We start from the raw sequence: 18,055 nt of genomic DNA, 5'->3' as shown, positions 1-18,055 counted from the left end.
AATGCCGGGACTAGGGCCTTCTTCGTAGAAGCCCTATGACCTATCATCATAAAGAGGTCGTATCAATAATTGACAACAAACAGCCAAAGGTTAAAACAAAAGGAACACTTACCGGATGGAACTTTCAGCCCAAAGCATTTGAGGAAAGCGGGCCAATCTCGAGTCCCACTACATAAGGAAGTACGCGAGCTACCCAGTTCTCGATACCAACAACTGGAAGAGGTTCACGTCTTACAACTACATAGGAAAGCCATAAATAAGTACAAATTAGAAAGAACGAAAGTAAACAACGAGTACCAACACCTACGGTTATGATTCCACCATTCTGGGAATCCAGCGGGGTCCGACATCAAGTGCTCGATTCTAATGAAGAAGTACTTGTGCCAAAATTTGCGTCTCATCCGATCGTCTGTTTCGACCACCAACCCCTTGGTCCCACAATGCCGCAAGTGTATCATGGTGCATATATAAAAAACTCGGGGAAAATAAGTGTAAAAGGTGATGAAGACCAACTTCACACCCCGCCAACTCCGCATACTTCGTCAATACTAGAAATTTTTTATATGTATACGGAGATAGCTGCGCCGGGCAAACCTCATAGAACCGACAGAATTTCTCCACCAGCGGAAGAAAAGGGAGGGTGTAACCGATCACAAAGAGATATACATAGAAAGCATAATATCCCGGTCTATGCACCTCCAAGAAGTCCCTCTCATCCGGAACCATTTCAACGTGGGGAGGAATGTTGTACGTAGATCGGAGGCCATTTATGTAAGCCCGCTCAGTCTTAGAGACCAGCGAAATAGGGGAAGCGACAGGTTCTTTATGAAAGTCATTCTAGGACATAAGGTTTCTTGGGAGTATCTCCTCTACGGTAGGAAAACTGTCCTCTTCCTCAACTGCCATATCCTCGCCACCAGAAGGAGGTGCCATGGATAACGAAGTGGCGCGGAAATTTCTTCGTGTACCAGAAGTCGCAGGTGCGGTAGGTCATGAGGTGCAAGTGCGGTCCCAAGATTTTAAGTGGAAATCACAGATGTGGTTGGTTAGACCGCAGAAGCGGTAAAAGGGCCGTAGGTGCGGAATCCCTTGGCCAAAAAGTATATAAGTTCCCCTTTGCAAAATTTGGGTTGTTTTTCACCATTTTTATCCGGGATTGAAGCTTTTTGGGAGATTTTGAAGAGGGAATTCAAGGGAACTTCGCGGAGGTAAGATTCTTGGAACTAAAACTCATTCTATGGTGATATTTTACTGATTAAACATGGAATTTATGGAAAATAGTGGTTAAAATTGGGGGTTTAGGGTTTGCAATTGGAGACTTTGATTTGATGATTGAGGGGGTCATTTGTGGTCGGATTTTGATGTATTTGGTATGTATGAACTCGTGAGAGAGTAAGGATTATAGTTTTGTGATTTTTATCGGAATCTGAGGCATGAGCCCGAGGTTCGGGTTTGGCCAATTTCGGGATTCTTGATTAAATTGATTATTTTCGCATGGGCTTCGTTACCTTAGCATATATTGATGTTATAATTATGATTTTGGATAGATTCGACACGGGTTGAGGTTGAGTTGAGAGGCAAGGGCATCGCATAATAGTATTTCATCGGGTTTGAGGTAATTAACCATTGTAAATCTTGACTTGAGGGTATGAAACCCCAAAATTTTGTACTGTTTTGATAAATGAGGTGACACACATGCTAGGTGACAGGCGTGTGGGTGTGCACCCGTAGGAATTGTGAGTTGTTCCGTCCTGTAACGACTTTATAGTTGCATATTTTGATATACCCTATATGATATCCACGTGTTTTAGAAATTGGTTTGTTAATTTGGGTTGAATGCCATGTTTGGGGCCTTTGTGCCGACCTGTTTAGACCCTTAGGGGTATTTTTACTACTTTCCTCACTTTATTTGATTTGAAAGCATATCCTCAGTCATGTTTTACATGTTTATTGTTTAAATACGATTTTATCACTCTATTTCTTAATATATGAAAACTATTGGGTTGAGTTTCCCTAATTTTCACTGATATGCCCGAGTGGCCGTGAGGTTAATGACTGAGAGAGGTTGAGAACCTAATGGTGAGGATTATATATATATGTTATGGATCGGACTGCACACCGCAATGATATTATATATTGATCGGGCTGCACGCCGCAGTGATAGACATATGGATCGGGCTGCACGCCACAACAATATGATGCTTAGGCTGTAGGAGCCCCTCCGGAGTCTGCACACCCCCATCGAGCGTAGTCGACTATAAACTATGGATCGGGCTGCATGCCGCAATGGTTATTCTTATTATTATGAGATATCTATGGAGCTGGAGTGCTGAGTGTGAGTACTGATTGACGAGAGTTGAATCACGAGTGACTGAGAGGCTTGCTCGTGAGGCTATACTTATGAGTGATACCTTGCCCGAGGGGCTTGTTTATGACATTTTTATTGCTTTCACTCTTCTTTTATACTGAGCCTCTGTTGAAAGATGTTGAATAAATGTTTTTCAAAGGATATTTAATTGAAATTGGCATTTTTTTTATGAGATAGCTGGCTATTGAACTGCAGATTTTGACTTGATATTTCTGTGGAGATTTCTTATATGATTTTAAATTCTCGTCACTGCACTCAGACTTTATTTACTTTAGTTACTTACTAGGTTGGCGTACTCACGTTACTCCTTGCACCTTGTGTGCAAATCCAGGTGTCCGAGCATCATAGTGAGAGCTTCCTACACTCTCATAGTCGTACTCAGAGATCGCAAGGTAGTTGTACGTCGTTCGCAGCCCTGCCTTCCTCCTTCCTATCTTAGTATTTTGTTATTTCAGACTATTTTGTATTATTCAGACATTGTTTTGGTTGTACTTAGAGGCTCATGACTAGTGACACCGGATTCAGGCTGTGTTAGTATATTTTATACTGGTTTCCGCATATTTCTATTGATTTATATATTACATATGAAAAATTTGAGACTTAATCGATTTTAGAAAATGATTTTATAAAAAATAATTCGATGTGGTAAATGTTGGATTGGCTTTCCTAGTACAGTGATAGGCGCCATCACGACCGGGGTATTTGGGGTCGTGACAATAAGCTGTAATGGGTATTTTGGGGGTGCCTACTGGTGACATATCCTCCATTGAGGGGACTTGTTCTCCAAACATCAAAAATGCCATCTTGAAGGATAATGTAGTGCAATAAGGGGAACGAGTACACAAGAAGGCCTTCCTTCCAGTGTATCAACTGATGATTGAAATGGTGAACAAAGTTCTGCTCCCACGCATAGAAAGACATTCCATTATGTCAAGAGCAGATTTGTTTCTCATGGAAGAACCGAATGCCTACACTACTATAAACCTTCGTGGTCTCATGATAGAGCATATGAAGAAAATGGCAGATTTTAAGGATGGTAATCTTGGGTTGCCTTACGGGTTCCTACTCACTAAAGTATTTGACTTCTTTAAGGTCCCTTTGGGAAAGGCTAAAGTGGGTACTCGCAAGAAAACCTTCTCCAATTCCACCTTAGAAGAGTGTGAGTGCATCGAAAAGAAAGGGGGAGGGGTTGGCAGCACTTCCACTATCTCTCAACTGATTGAAGCTCAGAACATTGCCACCGAAGAGATAAGGAAGCTGAAGGCAAGGAATGCCATTCTCGAAGTTCATCTCACTCAGGCTTAGGGCACCTAGTTTCAGCAGTTCACAAAGCATAGAGGTTTCCCGTCTAACCAAGAAAAATGTTGATCTTAGGGAATAGGTCGAGGACCTGAAGGAGAGGTTTCTTACCGAGCAAGTGTCAGCAAATGCTCGAATGGACATCCTCCTTAGAACCCTTGCCTCTTCCTCTGCCTCCAATGCTCCCGTTCCAGTGCTCCTTAAAGTCGTTCCCTTCAAAGTGTCTATTCTCTATTTTGGTTTCCTATGTTTAGATATGTTTTATTGGCTGGTACCTTTTTTTTTGTGGGTGATTATGTAACAATTGGAACTGCTCCCTATTTATTTCCAAAATTAATGAATATCCCATCCTTTGCTATGTATGCCTTGCTCTTCTGCTCTGTTTTTAGTCATGTTTGTGTCCACACATATGGCATGAGTTCACCAAGCTAGACTTATTTTTGCTTATTGCTTGCTATTGATCTTTTTATGATTCCAAAAGGGGGAAAATTAATTGACGTGGAAAAAGAGGGGGAACAGGTTCAGGGGGAATACGGGAAATACATATGACATTCTGGTTCTCAAGGGAAGTTTTAATTATAATGTTGTCATCATCAAAAAGGGTAAAATTGATAGGTTATTCATCCTGTTATGTTTTGATGATCTAACAAACTTAAAGTTAAGAACCAGATAAGGAACCTCTTACACATACTCAAGTACTTAAGAACAACAAGTCTCAAGCTGGGGACATGGTTCAACATTTCAGAATCAAAGAAACAACAGAGGGAACATATGGACATTAGTTCCCTTGCTTACTATTGATAACTAGGGATTTTAACGTGTTTCATGCTCTTTCTTGCTTGCGCTTTGATTGTAAATTATTACAAAATAGTCCCAAAAGGCTCATAAGTTGTGCTTGATTGCAGGTTTGATAAAAAAAGTGACAAAATGTCAAAGATCGGCTCAAAAGGAGTGAAACCTGCACAAGTACCAAAGACAAGGCAAACTCAGGACAAACAGGCCTAGTGCAGCCGCACTACACTTTGTGCGGTCCGTACTAGGGAGATTCAGAGAACTGGCAAATCAAGTGTTAAAATAGTGCGACCGCAGTGGAAATTCTACGGTCCGCACTGAAGACTCCGCGATCGCACTACCATTATTTGCGGTCTGCAGAGGCGAAGATCAAAGAGATAAAAATTGCCAAGTCTTAAGCTGCGCGGTCCGCGGTCATGTTTGTGTAGACCGCATTAGAAGACTCTGCGGCCGCGGTCCATTTTGCGCGGTTCGCGGAGCTTGAGTTCAGAGAGATGAAATTGAAGAGTCAAGAGCCTAGTTCGGCCACAGTTCATTTTGTGCAGTCCGCACTGACCCCACATGGGCATTTTTGTCCAGTTTTTCCAACTTAGTATAAATAGAACCTTTTTACATTTTTAGGGTATCAACTATTTTCAGAACAGAGCTGCGCTCGTGAGAAGACCATCTGTAGCCATTTTGGGCATTTTTACTTAGTTTTTATCATTGAATCTTTGTATCTACATTAGCAATTAATTAATATATCTTTATCTTCATCTATTTATCTGTTTTTCTCTTCAAGCATGAGTAGCTAAACCCATTAGCTAGGGTTGTGGCTCAACCCTAGTATGGGTAATTGATGGGTGTTGTGATTTAAGGTTAGATTGATTATGGGTGTTTGTTATTTGGGGTCAATTTTATGGTTTAATCTATGAATTGGTTGCAAACACTGGTTTGTGCTAAGTTGACATGACTCTTCTTGAGAAAGAGAGCCTAAGTCTCCAAAATTGATCTAACAAGGAATTGGGATGGACTCAAGATAATTGATAGTCCCAATTAAAGGGTTAAACCTCGAGTGAGTAATTACTCAACTTGAACCCTAGTTGCTTGAGCAAAATTGCCTACCCATTTGGTCTTGAGAGAGTCAATTGGGCAAAATCACTCTCTCTACCGAGAGGTATGAGAGTGGGTAAAATCGTGCAGCGGTTCAATCATGCCTTAGAAGCAATTACCCATCAATTGGCCACCTAGGAGGATGCCACTACCCTAGTGCTCTTTTTTTATCCATTAGATACAACTTTTAGTAATTCTCGTTTAGCATAATCTAATTGCACTTATAATTAGTAGTTGATAATAGTAGTTTGTTAAAGAAAAACCAAAAATGGTTGGAAGTGATATTTGGAACAACTACACAATCCCAATCTAAATAGATACTCGACTCCATTCCTAGCTCCCTGTGGAAATCGATCCCGACCCACAAATCGGGTAAAAGCTATTGCGCCTCTCTTCCTACTTTTTAGTAGTGCAGAGTAGATAGTGATCAACTGTACCAGTCAACCCCACTGCTGTAAAGTCATTGCAACTGTTTCTCTGCACACGCAACAATGCAAACAATACAATAATCACTTTATGAGGAATGCCCTTGTACGAAACATGCTTGCATCATCTAAGTGATGTCACTTATGTAATATTAACATGAAGCAAAGGAAAAACATCACACTTGCACATCCTAGAATTCATTAAGTATTCTCTCAAGTGTGTGACAATTTGGAAAGTGACTTTCAAGGGCATCAAGAACAAAGAACAACATAATGAAGGACCAGTTTCCTGTATTGAGACATTATATGTCCTTAGTTGTGTTCCACCTTTGTTAAAGTGATTTACTTGTAGTTCCTACTTAGCGTAGTTAGAAGCATTGTGTAGGAAACCTTTTGTAAAATCATAAACCTTGAGTTTGTGTCTTGACTAGAGTTAGTCGAGTTGTAAGCTTTGTAATAGAGTTATTACAAAGGGGCTTGTAATAGAGTTGTTACAAGTTAGTGAGGGATTAAGAGGTTAATTCCTAGGTTACAATAGGTTGTAATATGAAGTTTGCTTAGTAGTACAAATTAAATCTTACGAGGGTAGGTCATGGTTTTTAATCTTGAGAGCTGGGAGTTTTCTACGTAAAACTCTATTGTGTCATTTACTTACTGTTGTGTGTGTGCATTCTGTGGAAATAATAGAGAACCTTGTTCTCTATATAGTTTGGTGGACCTGTAGTTTCTATTAGCTGTATAGGGCAGTGAGTGTCACTCTATTGATGGCGCATAAACTCATTCAGGTACATAATAGTCATCTCTTTTGTCTTGTACACTTTCAGTCATTAAAGACAATTCATTCAGAAGTTCATTTTTTCTTAAGTTTTGATTTGACATCTGTATTGACATACAAGTTCCTTGAATTTTCCAGCAGTTTGGCGCGGATTTCAATTTTATGTATCTTCCAATTCGAGATTTCAAGTAATCTAGCTATAATTACGCTTTTCTACACATGTTAACAGTAGTAATGGAGGTGAAATCATACAAATCTGATCTGGGGTTTGAGAGTGAGAGAAGAGAGCTTTTGATATTATATCTGAACTGAAAGAATAAAATGATCCGTCTCTTTGCAAATGAGGAGCCCAAACACTATATATACATGACCTGAATTCCCCTTCTAACCCAACTCAGATAATAATTACAAAGAAAGGAAAATGGGCCTAGCTCAATACAAATAATAACAAAACAAAATATGGTCCTAACACTAATTAGGAGTGGGTGATATATTTCTAACACCCCCCCCCCTCAAGTTGGAGGGTGACAAAACTCCCAACTTGGAAAGAAAACCATGATGAGCAGCACCACCCAAAGCCTTAGTGAAAGTATCAGCCAACTGAGTTGAAGAAGAGGTATGCAGCAGATGAATAAGACCTTCAGCAAGCTTGGCTCGCACCAAATAGCAGTCAAGTTCAATATGCTTTGTTCGTTCATGAAAAACTGGGTTCTTAGAAATGTGGACAGCAGCTTGAGAATCACAAAACAAAGGAATAGGTGAAGAAGAATGCAAATCCAAATCAGAGAGCAAACGAGACAACCATGCCAACTTAGTCACAGCTTTGCTCATGGCCTTGTATTTAGCTTCAGTAGAAGACATGGAAACAACAGGCTGCTTCTTAGACTTCTAAACCACAAGACTGCCACCCAAAAACACACAATAGCCACTCATAGACCTCCTAGTGTCAAGACAAGCAGCCCAATCACTATCACAGTAAGTAGTTATAGACAAATCAGAGGAATTGTTAAAGAAAATCCCACAATCAGAGGTACCCTTTAGGTATCTCAGCACATGGAAAGCAGCTTGCATATGGGGAAGACAAGGGGGTTGCATGAACTGACTAAGGTGTTGAATAGCAAAACAAATATCAGGCCGAGTGTGAGTAAGAAAATTCAACTTCTCAATAAGAGATCTGTACACATCAGGCTTGGGTAAGGGATCACCTTTATGAGCTTTAAGCTTGGCAGACAACTCAAGAGGACAAAGAACAGGAAAAACATATGAGCAATGAAAATTAGCCAATAGATCAAGAATAAACTTCCTCTGATGAAGGAAAACCCCAAAGTCTGAATAATGAACCTCAATACCCATAAAATAGTTAAGGCACCCCAAATCCTTAATCTTGAACTGAGCATGGAGAAAGGACTTAACAACAAAAATTTCAGAAGAATCAACCCCAGTGATCACAGTGTCATCCACATAAATAACCAATATCACAAGAGAAACACCATAACCCTTAAAGAAGAGGGAGTAATAATTGAGAGAAGAAGAATAGTCGCGAGATGTGAGGGCCTAAAAAAACTTAGCATACCACTGCCTTGAAGCTTGTCTCAAGCCATAAAGAGATTTCTGAAGCTTTCATACCAATTGGTCAAAACCAAATGATGAGGGAACATAATAACCAGGAAGAAGCTTTATGAAAACTTCCTCATCCAAGTCCCCATGCAAGAAAGAATTGTTGACATCAAGTTGCAAGAGGGTCTAATTGTAACACTCCTCAAATTTATAAAAGTTTCAAGATACGCTAATTATAGAACTAAATTATTATTATTACTATTATTTTTATCTTGCCTATAGTGAAATATATATATATATATATATATATATATACGCTTAAATAATTGGATATACAATTAGGTAAATATTAATAATTTTAATATTATTAATTATTAAAATTGGATATCATTAATTACTAGTTAAAAAAAGGAAAAAGGGACTAAAGCCCATAAAATAGGTTGTTGGGAAACAAAAGGCTTAAAGCCTTAAGCAAAACAGAACCAAGTTCTGTTTAGTCACGCTAGAGGCAAAAAGGCTTAAAGCCTTTGGAAAAGAATGAGAGGTCAAGGGCTGGAAAAGAAGGCAACGTGTAGACATTCAAAACAACGACAAAAAAAATAGACTTAGAAGGAGCAAGAACAAAGCAGCGTATAGGTCATTGAGAGCTATTCCGCAGGACCTTCTTTAGGCTATGACTGAGGTAATTCTTTTTACAGAATTGTAAGCTATAATATCATTATATACTAGAATCTAACACCCTAATAGGGTAAATTCATATAAAAGTTTTACAAAACCTCAAGAACAGCCATCAAATACGAGTTACGTTTTTTGTGTTAAAAGATAAATTCTTCATTTTTATTGGATTGCTATGACGGGTTAAGGTTGTTAGAGGCTGTAAAGGATCGTTAGAATAAGATCTCACCCCAAAACTTAGAAACTTAGAAGTTGAACCTAAAGTTCTTAGAGTTGACAAAAGATTAATGCTTTTTGGGAAATTGGATACTTATTGTGACTTATTATTATAGTATTTGATCGTTGAGTTGATTACAAGAATTGGAACTTACATTGTTACTTGAAAGGAGAAATTGAGATGAGTTGATATAACCATTTACTAAAGTGGTTTAACTTACAAAAGCATGCACACAAGGTGTTTGATGAATTGCATAAAAGAGTTAATATATACTTAAGTGGAGTAGTAAGTACCTATTAACTTAGAATTATTTTCTAGCTAAAGTTTAGATGATTATTTTGATACATGTGTATAAATTTCAGATTTTTATGTTATTCTTATATGCCATTTTCATGTTGATAATTCATGAAGGATCAAGAATTCTTATAAATACTTTTGAATGTTTATTTCATTCTTATGTCATGCCTTACATTTAAAGATACCAGTATGAGTATGTATAAAAGATTTAGACTTGAAAAGTCACAAGAACAAGTTTTAGAAAGAAAAGATTTTTGGGAGTATCCTTTATTCTGAGAAGGGGTCATCGTCTAGGCCTAGGGTCCTGACCAAAGCATTGACTTTCTAAGACTACTTGTGTCAAAGTACGGAGCACACGAGCCGAGGGTCTCATTGCTGAGAATTTACTTAGCCATGCTAGGGTATGAGACATGAGCACTGAGAACCATAAAGCGAGTGGCACCTCGTGGATTGGGCATATTCGATCAGGTTGGGATCGAACCCGTGCCAATCACACAGTGACTGAAACAGAATTAAGTCAGGATAGTTGGAACTCCCAAAGTATAAAGTGAAGTATTTTTTGTTTACAATAAAGAAAAAGAAAAGAATTTCTTTTAGAACATTCATAAACTGCTATTATGCAATTATTTAGAATTACTCTTATAAGCTTTATGTTTTACATGCATTTAGAACCTTTACTCGTAATGTATATGATATTAAAGTTTCGTCCCCTGTTGTTGAGACTCACTGAGTACAATGGATGGTACTGACATTCTCTTTTGGGAACCTACGTTGGTCTGCAGTACAACATAGGAACCGGTTTTGTAGGAAAATAGGCTACGAGTTAGGACTTCATTCTCTTCCAGTGCTATTGGTGAGCTTCGCTTTTGTTCGTGGAGTGTTTCTTAGAGTCATTTTTATTTAGCTATTTCTTTGTTTACTTAGAGAACTGGCTAGAAAATCTCATGTCTTGAGCAGTGCATCAATTTATCAGTAGAGGCTTCATAGACATAGTCGTTGGGTTAAGATTCAAATATTGTTGATAATTACTTAGCAGTAATTCAGTAGTTACTACGAATTAAATTTTGGAGTTGATTATTTAAATGTTTAAATTAATCAAAAGTATTTGGTAAGAGTATTGCCTTGTTGCAAATAAAGGTTGGAGTTATAATAGATTTGATAAGTAGAGATGGTTCGCTCAGTCATGTTTAGTGATTGAGTGGAGGTCCCGGCTTGTTCAGAAAATGAGTCGTGACAAACTTGGTATCAGAGCCTCGGGTTTATGGAATCCTAGGGGTCTATGAAGCCGTGTTAGTAGAGTCTTATTTATGGGTATGAAGCGCGCCATACTTATAAACAGGAGGCTACAAGCATTTAGGAAAAATCTCATTTTTTTCATACTTTAGATCGTGCAGTAGATCCTACCTCTAAGAAACTATCTGATGTATTCGTTCCTTTAAAACTCGCAGAAATGGCTCATACTCGCAACTCTGACACCGACACTCAGGATGCTGCTCAAGAAACTATTGCTATTATTGTAGCTCAAGGCAGAACTAAAAAGGCTTCAACTCAGAAAAGGAAGGGTAAATCCACAAAGGGGGTTCAAGTACCCTGGGTTGAACATGAAGAAGGGGTGGAGCATAATGATCCAGTACCGCCCCCAACAGCAGCTCCGACTCAGACAACTATATCTCCAGAGGTGGGTCAGATGTTTAATGCAGTCAACAGTGCTATGGAGATATTTAAAGCCTTCATGGCCAACCAGAATGAGAGAAGAGATGAGTTTTCACCTCAATCAAATAGACAAAACAATTCTGAGTCCTCAAGAGTGAATGAATTTTTAAAGTTGAGTCCTCCAGTGTTCCATGGTTCTATAGTTGTGGAAGATCCAATATTGTGGTGGAGGGTGTCAAGAAAGCCCTCCGAGCGATGAAGACATTGGATGATGAAGCTGTGGAGCTGGCTGCTTACCAGCTAAGAGATATGGTTGGCGCTTGGTTTGAGATATGGGAAAAGGAAAGAGATGAAGATGATGGTCCGCCTACTTGGGAAGAATTTGAAAAGGCCTTTATGGCTAACTTTATCCCGGAAGAGGATAGGGAAGCTAAGGCTACAGAGATCTAACAGCTCAAGCAAGGGAACAAAAGTGTGCAAGAGTACTACATGGAATTCATAAGGTTGGATAAGCATGCTCCTCACATGGTTAAGACAGAAAAAGCAATAGTCACATGTTTGTTGGCGGTTTAGCTTACCACATTAAGGATATGATATTAGCTGCAACAGTAGAGATGACAGTCTTCTCCTTTGTTGTGGGATTTACCAAGCACTTAGAAAAAGACAGACATCAAAGGAGAGAAGAAAAAGAGCATAACAAGAAAGCCCGGACAACGGGCAGGTTTAATGGTACATCCAGTGGAGGTGGAAGGGATTCCTCTAATAAGGATTCATTAGTACCAGCTCAGTCCAGTCATCAGTTAGGTGGTGGGTCTTCCTTTAGATGTACTCAGAGTTATGGAAACCACTCTCGCAAGAATTAGAATTTTAGGACATCATCCTCACATAGCCAGAGTCATGCTGAGCAACATTCACACCAACAAGGTCTTTGTGGAACATGTAAGCGGCAACATTCAGGTTAGTGCAAGCTCGAGTTTCATGGTTGCTACCATTGTGGAGACATTGGTCATATAAAGGCCAACTACCCAAAGTTGTGATGTAATTTTAGTGGTGGATCAACTCGTCCTTCTAGTTCCTCAGCTACTGCAGTTGCACCACCTCAGGCTCGTGGTTATCATAATTAGACCGAGCATGGAGTAGGCAGAGGTGCAGACCGAGTTACTCAGGGAGGGGGACAACCCCGTTTGTTTGCTACACTTGATCGTTAGAGTGCAGAGACATTTGCAGAAGTTATTAAAGGTATACTTTTAGTCTGCTCACATAATGCTTATGCCATAATGGATCCAGGTTCAACGTTTTCATATGTGACTCCATACTTTGCAATTAACCTTGGACTAGAACCTGAACAACTTAGTGAATCATTCCTAGTATCTACTCCAGTTGGCGAGTCAGTGAACGTCACCAAAGTCTATAGAGGTTGTATAGTTTCAGTCCAAGGTTGCAACACCAACGCCGATCTCATAGAGTTAGAAATGGTGGATTTTGATGTGATCATGGCTATGGATTGGTTGTCTTCCTGCTATACCATATTAGATTGTCATGCCAAGATAGTCAGGTTATAATTTCCAAATAAAGAAGTCTTAGAGTGGAAGGGTAGTTCAACATAGATTGTAGGTAAGTTTATTTCTTACCTTAAGGCACAACGAATGATCGGTAAGGGGTGTCTCGCCTATTTGGCTCACATCATTAATCTAGAATCAGAACCACCAGCTCTTCAGTTAGTGCCAGTTGTTAGAGAATTTCCAGAAGTTTTCCCAAATGACGTTCCCGGAATTCCTCCCGAAAGAATCATAGACTTTGGCATTAATCTTATGCCAGGCACTCAGCCCATATCTATACCTCCTTATAGGATGGCTCCAGCAGAACTTGATGAGTTGAGAGAACAACTAAAAGACCTTCTTGACAAGGGCTTCATCAGATAGAGTGTTTCACCGTGGGGTGCCCAGATCCTGTTTGTCAAGAAGAAATATGGGTCTCTCAGAATGTGTGTCGACTATCGGCAGTTGAATAAAGTTACTATCAAGAACAAGTACCTAGTGCCAAGAATTAATGATTTATTTAATCAACTTCAGGGTGCATAGTACTTTTCAAAAATAGACTTGAGGTCAAGGTACCATCAGTTGAGAATCAGAGAAGAGGATATATCAAAAACAGCCTTTAGAACTCGCTACGCGCACTATGAATTTCTAGTGATGTCCTTCGGGTTGACAAACGCTCCAGCTGCATTCATGGACCTCATGCATAGAGTTTTCAAGCCATTCCTGGATACATTTATTATTATGTTTATAGACGATGTTTTGGTGTACTCTAAGAGCAAGGAAGATCATGCAGAACACCTCAAAATAGCCTTATAGACCTTGAAGGAGAATGAGCTTTATGCCAAGTTTCCAAAATGTGAGTTCTGGTTGCAGTTAGTGGCATTCTTAGGCCACGTGATATCTAGCGAATGAATAAAAGTAGACCCTCAGAAGACAGAAGCAGTCAAGAACTGGCCTAGGCCGACAACACCAACAGAAATTAGGAGTTTCTTGGGGTTAGCTATCTACTATAGAAGTTTTGTAGAGGGGTTTTCCTCACTTACAGCTCCATTAACTAAGTTGACCCAGAAAACAGTTAAGTTCCAGTGGTCAGACGCTTGTGAGCAGAGTTTTCAAGAGTTAAAGAAGAGGTTGACCACTGCACCTATATTAACCTTGCCGACAGGTTTGGGTGTGTTCACAGTGTATTGTGATGCCTCCAGAGTTGGTCTCGGTTGTGTTCTTATGCAAAATGGAAAAGTTATTGCTTATGCTTCCAGGCAGTTAAAGAATCATGAAACGAACTACCCCACACACGACTTGGAGCTTGTAACAGTGGTGTTTGCACTAAAAAAATGGCGTCACTACCTTTATGGCGAGCATTCTGAAGTGTTTACAGATCACAAAATCCTCCAGTACATTTTCAAGCAAAAAGAATTAAATTTGAGACAGAGAAGGTGGCTCGAGCTATTGAAAGATTATGACATCAATATCATTTATCACCCGGGCAAAGCAAATGTGTTAGCAGATGCACTTAGTAGGAAGTCAATGGGTGTCTTGGCCCATTTTACAGTACAAAGGCGATCTTTGGGTCGAGAAATTCAAAAACTGGCAAATGATGGAATTAGATTGGATGAGACCGAAGAAGGAGGTATAACTGCTTATGCCTTAGCGCAATCCTCCCTTGTTGCGCATGTTAAGGCTAAGCAAGACGAAGATCCGTACTTAGTGAAATTAAAAGAAGGAGTCAAAAACAAAGAAATCACTACTTTTACTCTAGGAAGTGACAGAGTTTTGAAGTTGAATGATCGGTTATGTGTGCATGATGTAGATGGTCTTAGGAAGACCATAATGGAGGAAGCTCACAGTTCGAGGTACTCTATCCACCCAGGTGCTACCAAAATGTATCTAGATTTGAAAGAGTTGTATTGGTGGAAAGGCATGAAGAAACAAGTAGCAGATCATGTGGCTAAATGTTTAAATTGCCAGCAAGTCAAAGCCGAGCATCAGAGGCCTGGTAGCCTAGCTCAAGATATAGAGATACCACAATGGAAGTGGTAGATGATTAATACGGATTTTGTAGTAGGTCTACCTCGCACGTACCGTAAACATGATTCAATTTGGGTTATTGTAGACCGACTGACAAAGTTCGCACATTTCCTACCAGTAAAGACGATAGATTCCGTAGAGCAGTATGCGTAGTTGTACATCAAAGAAATAGTCCGATTGCATGGTACTCCAGTTTCAATCATATCTGACAGAGGCCCTCAGTTCATGGTGCATTTTTGGCAGGCATTTCAGAAAAGATTAAGTACCAAGGTTAATTTAAGCACCGATTTTTACCCACAAACCGATGGCCAGGCAGAAAGGACCATTCAAACTCTCGAAGATATGCTGCGTGCGTGTGTTATAGATTTTGGAGGTAATTGGGATGATCACTTGCCATTTATAGAATTTGCTTACAATAGTAGCTATCAGGCCATCATCGGTATAACTCCTTATGAAGCGTTGTATGGGCAGAGATGTAGGTCTCTAGTGGGTTGGTTTGAACTAACAGAGGTGTCATTGATTGGTCCAGAGTTTGTTTGTGAGGCCTTGGATAAAGTTCAGCTAATTAGAGAAGGACTTAAAGCGGCTCAGAGTCGTCAAAAATCTTATTCTGACAAGAGGCATCGTGAGTTAGAGTTCATGGTTGGTGATAAGGTGTTTTTGAAAGTTTCACCAATGAAAGGAGTTATGAGGTTTGGTAAGAAAGGGAAACTTAGCCCTAGATTTATCGGACCTTATGAAATTCTAGAAAAGAAAGGACACGTGGCTTATAAGCTAGTGCTATCCATTGAGTTGTCCTCTGTTCATCCTGTCTTTCATGTGTCTATGCTTAGAGAGTACATTTATGATGAGTCGCATATAATACCTGTCAATACCATAGAAATTAAAGAAGGCTTGACTTATGAAGAGGTACCTATAGAAATTCTTGATATGCAAATAAGAAAGTTGTGAACAAAAGATTTAGCATCGGTAAAAGTTTTTTGGAGTAATCATGATTCAAAAGAGGCTACGTGGGAGGTCGAGGAAGATATGAGAAAGAAATATCCATATTTATTTGAGGAAAAAGGTATGTGAACCTAAGTTTGCTTTGACATTTATATTTCATTTATTAAATACAAATTAGCAAGTATTTCTGTCATTCCTAGATTATACTTAGTTGTTATAGTAATTTAGTTTATGCCGTAGTATATTTAATTCATTAAAGTAATTTATTTGTGCTAAAGTTGTTGTGCTTTAGATTCTTGTTAGTTATTGTGGTACTTCCTTGCCAGAGTGTGAGTAATTAATTTATGAGCTGTGTATGGTACCTATAAATGGCCTGTTATGGTATATTTGGTTGTTGTTGGTGTAGTTGTGGTATTTGTGACAGGGATATTTTTTGGATAGTCCAATTTACAAGGGAAACTCTGCCGAAATTTTTGAAAATTTAGGGAGTTAGCCAAAATTTTGAGTCCCTAAGGAATGATTGTTAACTTAAGAATAAGGCCCTAGAAACATTCGAGGACGAATGTTTTTAAGGAGGGAAGATTGCAACACTCCTCAACTTTATAAAAGTTTCAAGATACGCTAGTTATAGAACTAAATTATTGTTATTACTATTATTTTTATCTTGCCTATAGTGAAATATATATATACATATATATATATATATGTGTGTGTGTGTGTGTGTGTGTGTGTGTGTGTGTATACACTTAAATAATCGGATATACAATTAGGGAAATATTAATAATTTTAATATTATTAATTATTAAAAGTGGATATCATTAAATACTAGTTAAAAAAAAGAAAAAGGGCCTAAAGCCCATAAAATGGGCTGTTAGGGGTCATCGTCCAGGCCTAGGGTCCTGACCAAAGCGTTGACTTCCTGAAACTACTTGTGCCAAAGTAGGGAGCACACGAGCCGAGGGTCTCGTTGCTGAGAATTTACTTAGCCATGCTAGGGTATGAGACATGAGCGCTGAGAATCATAAAGCGAGTGGCACCTCGTGGATTGGGTATATTCGATCAGGTTGGGATCGAACCCGTGCCGATCACACGGTGACTGAAACAGAATTAAGTCAGGATAGTTGGAACTCCCAAAGTATAAAGTGAAGTATATTTTGTTTACAATAAAGAAAAAGAAAAGAATTTCTTTTAGAATATTCATAAACTGCTATTATGCAATTATTTAGAATTACTCTTATAAGCTTTATGTTTTACATGCATTTAGAACCTTTACTCGTAATATATATGATATTAAAGTTTCGCCCCCTGTTGGTGAGACTCACTGAGTACAATGGATGGTACTGACGTTCTCTTTTGGGAACCTACGTTGGTCTGCGGTACAAAATAGGAACCGGTTTTGCAGGCAAATAGGCTACGAGTTAGGACTTCCTTCTCTTCCAGTGCTATTGGTGAGCTTCGCTTTTGTTCGTGGGGTGTTCCTTAGAGTCATTTTTATTTAGCTATTTCTTTGTTTACTTAGAGAACTGGCTAGAAAATCTCATGTCTTGAGCAGTGCATCAGTTTATCAGTAGAGGCTTCATAGACATAGTCGTTGGGTTAAGATTTAAATATTTTTGATAATTACTTAGCAGTAATTCAGTAGTTACTACGAATTAAATTTTGGAGTTGATTATTTAAATGTTTAAATTAATCAAAAGTATTTGGTTAGAGTATTGCCTTGTTGCATATAAAGTTTGGAGTTATAATAGATTTGATAAGCAGAGATGGTTCGTTCGGTCATGTTTAGTGATCTAGTGTCGGTCCCGGCTTGTTCAGAAAATGGGTCATAACACTAATGTCTTTTGACAACAAGAGCAACCAAAGTTTTAATGGTGGGCATTTTGACAATAGGAGAGAAAGTCTCTTGGAAATCAACACCCTCTACCTGAGTGTCCCCCTAACCACCAATCTAGCTTTAAACCTCTCAACACTGCCATCAGCCTTATATTTAACCTTATAAACCCACTTACACCCAAAAGGTTTCTTACTAGGAGGCAAAGGCATGACAGACCATGTGCCATTGGCTTCCAAAGCCTCAAATTCCTGCCTCATAGCCTCCTACCATTCAGGAACAAGGGCAGCTTGGGAATATGACTGGGGTTCAAAAATAGAAAGAGCACCAGCAACTGAGAAGGAAGCAGCAGGCTTAGAACAAGGAGGGAAGAGCAAACATAGTTTTGGAGGTAGCTGGGAGGATTGTGGGGTTTGGAGGATTTCCTGACAGGTGGAGGAGAAGTGGAGGGAGTAGGAGCAAAAGAAGGCAAAGCAGCAAAAGAAGGAGATGAGGAAGAAGGAGAGACATCACAAGGAAGAGGGGAAGATGATGGAAGAGCCTCATCACTTGTCTCATTAGAG

The 18,055-nt window shown here is 39.2% G+C and overlaps 1 pseudogene; it reads left to right on the top strand.

The window, feature by feature from the left end:
* Nucleotides 1-18,055, top strand: part of LOC138888604 (exonuclease 1-like) — a 102,729-nt pseudogene that overhangs the window by 76,225 nt on the left and 8,449 nt on the right.

The sequence above is a fragment of the Nicotiana sylvestris genome, chromosome 3, assembly GCF_000393655.2.
Source record: "Nicotiana sylvestris chromosome 3, ASM39365v2, whole genome shotgun sequence".
Taxonomy (NCBI): domain Eukaryota; kingdom Viridiplantae; phylum Streptophyta; class Magnoliopsida; order Solanales; family Solanaceae; genus Nicotiana; species Nicotiana sylvestris.
Note: the sequence above shows the minus strand (reverse complement) of the source record. Positions and strands in the feature narration are given on the sequence as shown.